The 7808-nt window shown below is 55.7% G+C and overlaps 1 long non-coding RNA gene across 3 annotated transcripts in view; it reads right to left on the bottom strand.

Moving 5' to 3' along the window:
- The window catches only part of LOC144223905 (uncharacterized), a 16015-nt gene extending 12082 nt beyond the window's left edge, over positions 1-3933 (bottom strand). For all 3 annotated transcript variants that reach the window (XR_013332863.1, XR_013332865.1, XR_013332866.1), the window contains exon 1: positions 3720-3933. This is a non-coding gene — a long non-coding RNA (uncharacterized LOC144223905). The remainder of the gene's footprint in view (positions 1-3719) is intronic.
- Positions 3934-7808: the final 3875 nt, after the last annotated feature.

Here is a 7808-nt window from a genome sequence, read left to right as displayed (position 1 = left end):
GTCAGAGAGAGAGGGAGATATAGACTCTGAAACAGGCTCCAGGCTCCGAGCTGGCCGTCAGCACAGAGCCCGACGCAGGGCTTAAACCCACGAACCGCGAGATCATGACCTAAGCGAAAGTCAGACGCTTAACCGACTAAGCCACCCAGGCGCCCCTAAATAAAAACATTTTTAAAAAATTAAAATAATCTTTAAAAAAAATCGAATAAACTATTAAAAACATAGTTCCCATTTTTAATCCTTTTGGAAACATGGAAAATACCTGAAAAAGCTTATATTTTATCACTTTTATCCTCACTAAATTCTTAAGGCTTTCTTATCATTGAAAATCACCGTGAAATAACCCAGACACCCTATGTCTGTGAAATCGCTTCAAAGAACAAATTACTCTGCTTTTAAAAGTTCAGTCTGAGAGGCTGACAAGCAGAATTTCTTGCCTAAATCTTCAGGAACCTGACCTGGCATTATCCTCTCGTCCACCTTATTTCAAAAAGCCAAGAGGAAATACTCCATTTATGGAGCGGGTATTTGCCGTGTTTCACACTGTGTAGACCCTGACGCCCTGACGGCTGGCACCGCCGGGAACTTCGGACTCAGCCCCGCTGTTTGCTCGTCACCTCACCCTCCTCCTGGGACTCCGGGCACCCTCCCCTGTTAGGGAGACAACAGCGGGACCCTCACCAAAAAGGGTGGTGGGGGGCTGCTTGGGGGCGCCATCACTCAGTGCTAAGGGGGAACACTCAGGGGTCCCAGATTCTGGCGTCAACAGGAAGACTCATCCCGGACGGACCCCAGCAGGGCACGGGGCGCCCTGGGGCTCCCGGGAGAAGCCCACCCCTGCAAGGAAGCAGTCAGAAACTGTCATCCGAAGCCTGGATTCTCTCTGGCTTCTTCCAGGGCAGCTGCCTCCCTCCTCCTCCACGAGCAACACCCCCGTCCGCTGAGCGCGTCACATCTGTGATTCCTTGTCCCCAGTCACAGCTCTTACTCCCAAATACACCCATGTTCGCGGGGAAAATACTGTTCTTTCAAGGGCTAACCTTACTGTATTAGAGCAGGGGCGTATGCTTGTTTTTGGTTAAAAATATGTTACAAACGCTGTGAGCGTATTTCAGACACGTTCTGCCGTACATGAGTTTCCCTGGGATGTTCACGTGAGTGCAGGCTCCCAGGAAGTGTCTTCCTGCCCCACGCCCCAGGCAGGAGCCCGTCTCACTGCGATCAGGCAACCAGCAGACGGCTGGGGACGCTCGGGAAGCACTCAGTGCAACGGGGTCAGAGTGGGCCTTCCCGGTCCTTCCGCAGGAGGCGCAGGGTCACGGGTGGTCCCATTCAGCCCGACACCTGCGGGCCCCGCTCTGACCGGCAGTCTGCACCTGCTGGGGCCGGCGTCCTACTGTGCACTGCGGCGCCCGTCACCACTTGGGGAGCCGGTCTGCCGGGCGTCCTACTGTGCGCCGCAGTGACCGTCACCACCCGGGGACCTGGTTTTCTGGGTGTCCCACTGCGCGCCAGTGCCCATCACTACCTGGGGAGCCGGTCTGCCAGGCGTCCCACTGCGCGCCAGGGCCCATCACTACCTGGGGAGCCGGTCTGCCAGGCGTCCCACTGCGCGCCAGGGCCCATCACTACCTGGGGAGCCGGTCTGCCAGGCGTCCCACTGCGCGCCAGGGCCCATCACTACCTGGGGAGCCGGTCTGCCAGGCGTCCCACTGCGCGCCAGGGCCCATCACTACCTGGGGAGCCGGTCTGCCAGGCGTCCCACTGTCTGCCGGGCGTCCCACTGTGCGCTAGTGCCCATCACTACCTGGGGAGCCGGTCTGCCGGGTGTTCTACTGTGCGCCAGTGCCCATCACTACCTGGGGAGCTGGTCTGCCGGGCGTCCCACTGTGCGCCAGTGCCCATCACTACCTGGGGAGCTGGTCTGCCGGGTGTTCTACTGTGCGCCGCAGTGCCTGTCACCACCCGGGGACCTGGTCTTCTGGGTGTCCCACTGCGCGCCAGGGCCCATCACTACCTGGGGAGCCGGTCTGCCAGGCGTCCTACTGTGCGCCAGTGCCCATCACTACCTGGGGAGCCGGTCTGCCAGGTGTCCCACTGCGCGCCAGGGCCCATCACTACCTGGGGAGCCGGTCTGCCAGGCGTCCTACTGTGCGCCAGTGCCCATCACTACCTGGGGAGCCGGTCTGCCAGGCGTCCCACTGCGCGCCACTGCCCATCACTACCTGGGGAGCCGGTCTGCCAGGCGTCCTACTGTGCGCCAGTGCCCATCACTACCTGGGGAGCCGGTCTGCCAGGCGTCCCACTGTCTGCCGGGCGTCCCACTGTGCGCTAGTGCCCATCACTACCTGGGGAGCTGGTCTGCCGGGTGTTCTACTGTGCGCCGCAGTGCCCGTCACCACCCAGGCACCTGGTCTTCTGGGTGTCCCACTGCGCGCCAGTGCCCATCACTACCTGGGCAGCCGGTCTGCCAGGCGTCCTACTGTACACTGCAGTGCCTGTCACCACCTGCGGACCTGGGCTGGCTGCTCTGTTAGGCTTGAAGCTCTGGGCTCCTGACATGAGAGAGAGTGCGGCGCTGGGGGTGTTGGAGTGAGTGCAGCGGGGCGGGGGGAGTCTCAGCCATGAGAGCGAGCTCCAGGCCAGAGTACTCTCAGACATGAGAGCGAGTGCTGGGGGGCACTCTCAGACGTTAGAGCCAGTGCAGGGGGCGGGGTTAATCTCAGACGCTAGAGCAAGTGCCAGGTGGGGCACTCTCAGACATAAGGGTTTCGGGGGGCAGCATAAGCTCAGGAAACTCTGAGCCCCCTGTTTCGACAATAACGCAGGACAGACTGTTAAGGCTCTGCTGAAACCCTAGAAACAGGCGTGGGGTGCACCCCGCGCGGGAAACCGACTGTCCTCTCCCAGAAGGGAAACGAACGCGCTGCCGGCGACTGCCACACAGCCTGCGCCGACTACCACTCCGTGCTAAGCGCTTTGCACGAGCAGACAAAGCCGCTGAGGGACAAAATCGTCAGGGTCACAACAAAGGCCATTCCTCCCAGGACCCCTGCGGCCAGCAGGAAGACAGAACAAGGCACCGACCTTCGCCAGCGGTGTCAGGTGCCGTGAGGCCTGAGCCCCGGGCCCGCGGGGCGGCTGCCCAGGGTCCCTGATGACCCCGCTCACGTCCGCGTCGTGCGGGTGCACCGCGACCCTGGCGCGGCCCGCACCTTCCCTGGGCCGGGCCTGATTTAGATCCGGAGAGCGGCACTAGGACCTTCGAGTCCCCAGGGACCCCTCCGGGGAGTTCAACGTGCCCTGTGGGGCAGCGGCTCCAGGGACCTGCCCACCTCCCGCGGTTCATGCCTCCTGGGCCCGCGCTGTGCTGCCCGGGTCCCCCTAAACCCTGGGCAGGAAACCCCAGCCGTCCCCCCCCTCCTCCACTCCAGCCCTCCGCGCCTAACGCCCTCCGGTCCTCCCACGGCGCCCCCACAGTCCGGTCGAGCTCCGCCCCCACCTGAGGACCCCGACTGCCCCCTCTCCTCGCCTCGCCCTGGACTCGGCGCCTCGCAGGCCATCCGTGCCTCGTCCCAACTAAGGACCCGGGCCGCCCCCTGCCCCTCCCGCGGTGCCCCAGGANACTCAACGCCGGGGGTCTCCCCAGCCGCCCCGGCCTTCCCAGTTCGCGGCCCCCCCAGCCGCCCCCTTCCCGGTCACTGAAGTCCCGTTCCTACCGGCACCGCTCGGCGCGGCCGCCCGGTGCTCAGCCTCTGCTCCCGCGCTCGGCCGTCCCGCCACGCGGCCCCCGCGCCCGCGCCCAGGCCTTCGGCCTCTTCCGTCACTCGTCTGCCTCCATCGCTCCACAGCGGCTCAACTTCGGACCTTTCCGCTCCGTCTCCGCCCTCTCCATCCGCCCTCGTCAGTGCCCGCCGCCACTCGGCCATCTCCGTCCTTGCTCGGCCCGCGCACGGCCCACTCCTCCCCTCCGGGGTCTTTCCGGGCGCGCGCATTCCTGGCTTTGACTCGGGGACGCCCCCTGTCGTTCGGGCCGGGGGGACCCGCGCACGCGCTCTGCGGTTCCTCCCGTCTGCAGGGAAGGCTCGCGTTCTCTGAAGATGCAGTTCTTAGGAACCCAAGCAGCATGGTCTCAGAGCGAGCGGTTAGGGCGCAGGAGTAGGGGTGATATCAGGAGCAGACGTCAAGGATCAGAGAGGTAGGGGTTGGGATTAAACTCTAACAAGGCTTGGATTCAGGTTTTAGATTCAGGGTTTGGGTTTGTGTTAGGGTTCTGGCTTACAGTTCTCTCCTAAGCGTTAGGGTTAGGGTTCAAACGGATTTTAGGTTACGATTTGGGGATATCGTGTACTGAATAGGGGTGAGGGTGAGGGGTTAGAGTTAGGGTTAGGGTGAGAGTTACATGTTAGGGGTTAGGGTTTAGAGGTTAGGGGTTAGGGTTAAGGCTTAGGGCTTAGGGTTGGGTTAGGGTTATGGTTAGGGGTAGATCCCAGGAGGCATCCGGCCTTGAGCCGCCAGCAGCGCGGTGGTCTACCCCAGATGGCTGAGTTGTGGGCGCATGGGAGGCTGCTGGTCAGCCTTCAGCCTTGGCTTCAAAGGCCAGCCTCCTCTTTGGCCTAGGCTACAGGTGGGCCTCAGGTGCCCCCTCATGCAGCTCCATCCACGTTTTGGAAATGGCATGGTGATGTTCCGTGTGCCATGCCGAGTCATCCTGCACTGCTTCTGGCCTGGGGCCCCGGTTTTCTCAGATCCCAGACTTGGGGGTTCCCGTGCGGAGAGAGCCTGGGCTAGGTAGGGTTAGGGTGCATCTGGGGGAGGCGCCAGGGCTGAAGTGGCACCAGCCCTACGATCTCCTGGGAGGACTGAAACGAGGGCCCGTGTGCGGGGCTGGGTCAGGTTAGGGTTCCAGTGAGCCTTAGGGGTACCGCTAGAGTCAGGCTGTGGTGGGGGGCTGGGTCAGGTTAGGGCTCCAGTGAGCCTTAGGGGTACCGCTAGAGTCAGGCTGTGGTGGGTTAGGGTCAGGGTTAGGGTCTGAGCTCAGGATGCTCCAGGAGCTGATCCGCCCACAGCTAATATCCTCCTCAGTGGGGAAACCGGAGAGCCTTTCCTCTGGGATGAGGAACACGACAGCGATGTCCACTCTCCCCACTGTTGTTCAACATAGCGCTGGAAGTCCTAGCATCAGCCAGCAGACAACAAAAGGAAATAAAAGGCATCAAAATTTACAAAGAAGACATCAAACATTCACTTTTTGAAGATGACATGATACTATGTACGGAAAACCTGAAATACTCCACCAAAAGACTGCTAGAACTGGTCCATGAATTCAGCAAAGTTGCAGGGTACAAAAATCAACGTACAGAAATCGGTTGCATTTTTATACACCAATAATGAAGCCCCAGAAAGGGAAATAAAAGAAACTGATCCCATTTACAATTGCACCCAGAATAATAAAATATCTAGGAATAAACCTAACCAAAGATGTAAATGATCTGTAGGCTGAAAACTGTAGTAAGCTTGTGAAGGAAATTGAAGAAGACAGAAAGCAGTGAAAAAATATTCCATGCTCATGGATTGGAAGAATAAATATTGCTAACATGTCAATACTACCCAAAGCAATCTACACATTCAGTGCAATCCCAATCCAAGTTGCACTGGCATTCTTCTGAAATCCTAAAATTTGTAAGCAACCACAAAAGGCCCCAAATAGCCAAATTACTACTGAAGAAGAAAATCAAAGTGGGAGGCATCACAATCCCAGACTTTAGCCTCCTTCAAAGCTGTAATCCTCAAGACAGGATGGTATTGGCACAAAAACAGACACATATACCAGTGGAATAGAACATAGAACCCAGAATTGGACCCATAAACTTATGGCCAACGAATCCTTGACAAAGCTGGAAAGAGTATCCAATGGAAAAAAGACAGTCTCTTTAGCAAACAGTTCTGGGAGAACGGGATAGCAACATGCGCAAGAATGAAACGAGACCACTTTCTTACACCATATAGAAAAATAAACTCAAAATGGACAAGAGACCTAAATGTGAGACAAGAAATCATGAAAACACTGGAGAAGAAAATAGGCAACAACCTCTTTGACCACAGCCTCAACAATTTCTTGCTTGACACATCTCCAAAGGCAAGAGAATTAAAAGCAAAAATGAACTATTGGGACCTCATCAGATAAAAAGCTTCTGCACTGCAAAGGAAATAATCAACAAAGCTAAAAGGCAAGTGATGGAATGGGAAAAGATATTTGCAAATAACATAACAGAAAACGGGCTACTATGCCGCATTGATAAAGAACTTACCAAATTCAACACATAAAAAACAATCCAGTGAGGAAATGGGCAGAAGAAATGAATAGACAATTTTCCAAAGATATCCAGATGGCTGACAGACACATGAGAAGATATTCCACTGACTCATCATTAGGGAAATACAAGTCAAAACCACACTGTGATACCACTTCATGCCAGTCAGAGTGGCTAAAATGAACAACTCAGGAAACTACAGATGCTGGTGAGGATGTGGAGAAACGGGCACCCTCCTACACTGTTGGTGGGAATGCAAACTGGTGCAGCCGCTCTGGAAAACAGTGTGGAGGTTCCTCAAACAACTAAAAATAGAGCTATCCTACAACCCAGCAATAGCACTACTAAGAATTTACCCAAAGGATAGCAGAGTGCTGATTCATAGGGGCACATGTTTACAGCAGCGCTTTCAGCAATAGCCAAATTATGGAAAGAACCTAAATGCCCATCAACTGATGAATGGATAGAGAAGATGTAGTTTATATGTACAATGGAATACTACTTGTCAATGAGAAAGAATGAAATCATGCCACTTGTAGCAACGTGGATGGAACTGGAAGGGATTATGCTGAGTGAAATCCGTCAGTCAGAGAAATACAGATATCCTATGTTTTCACTCACACGGGGATCCTGAGAAACTTAATAGAAGACTATGGGGAGGAGAAGGGGAAAAATAGTTACAGACAGAGAGGGAGGGAGGCAGACGACAAGAGACTCTTCAGTACAGAGAACAAACTGAGGGTGAGTGGACGGGTGGGGGAGGTAAAATGGGTGATGGGCACCGCGGAGGGCACTTGTTGGGATGAGCACTGGGTGTTGCATGTAAACAAAGTTGACAATAAATTATATTTAAAAACAAAACAAAAAAGTAGCCTACAAAGCTTCCCTACACCTCCAGAGGTTTCCTACGGGTGCACGATGACCTCTTCTGATTCCTGAGTCTCTATCCCAGTCTTCCTGGGCTGACTTGTTCAGCAGGCAGCGTGGGCTACCTCGTGTTTCCCGTCCTGGTGGGCCTGAGCCCTCACTGGCCAGCAGGGACCTTCCAGGTTTGTCTCCATGCTGTGTAATCACGGGCAGCTTCTTCCTGGGCCTCTATTCGTTACCCTGGAAGCTAGGGGTTAAAACCTTCCCGAGTGACCTTGAGGATTACAGCTGATGAAGACAAGGCACCTGACAGGGTGTGGACCCCAAGTTAAAGGTAGACCAGCCTCCTCCTCCTGTCTTCACAGAATTTGTTCTTTACAGGAAGGAGGAAGAATGTGAACCCCCTCCTTTGGGATCTGCTATCCACCCCCAAGCCTATAGCTGTCTTCCAGTAAATTGTTTATAGCGTGCTGGAGTTAGCACACTTCAGCCTGTGGCCCCAATCTGGCCTCCTGTTGTGTACAATTTGATGTGAACACAGCCATGGCCGGGCACCAGAGGGGAGTAGCTGAAGTGAAGATCGGTCCTGTGAGGCCAAGAATATTTTTCCTAACTGGTCCTGTATAG

The sequence above is a fragment of the Crocuta crocuta genome, unplaced genomic scaffold (assembly GCF_008692635.1).
Source record: "Crocuta crocuta isolate KB4526 unplaced genomic scaffold, BGI_CrCroc_1.0 scaffold221, whole genome shotgun sequence".
NCBI lineage: Eukaryota > Metazoa > Chordata > Mammalia > Carnivora > Hyaenidae > Crocuta > Crocuta crocuta.
Note: the sequence above shows the minus strand (reverse complement) of the source record. Positions and strands in the feature narration are given on the sequence as shown.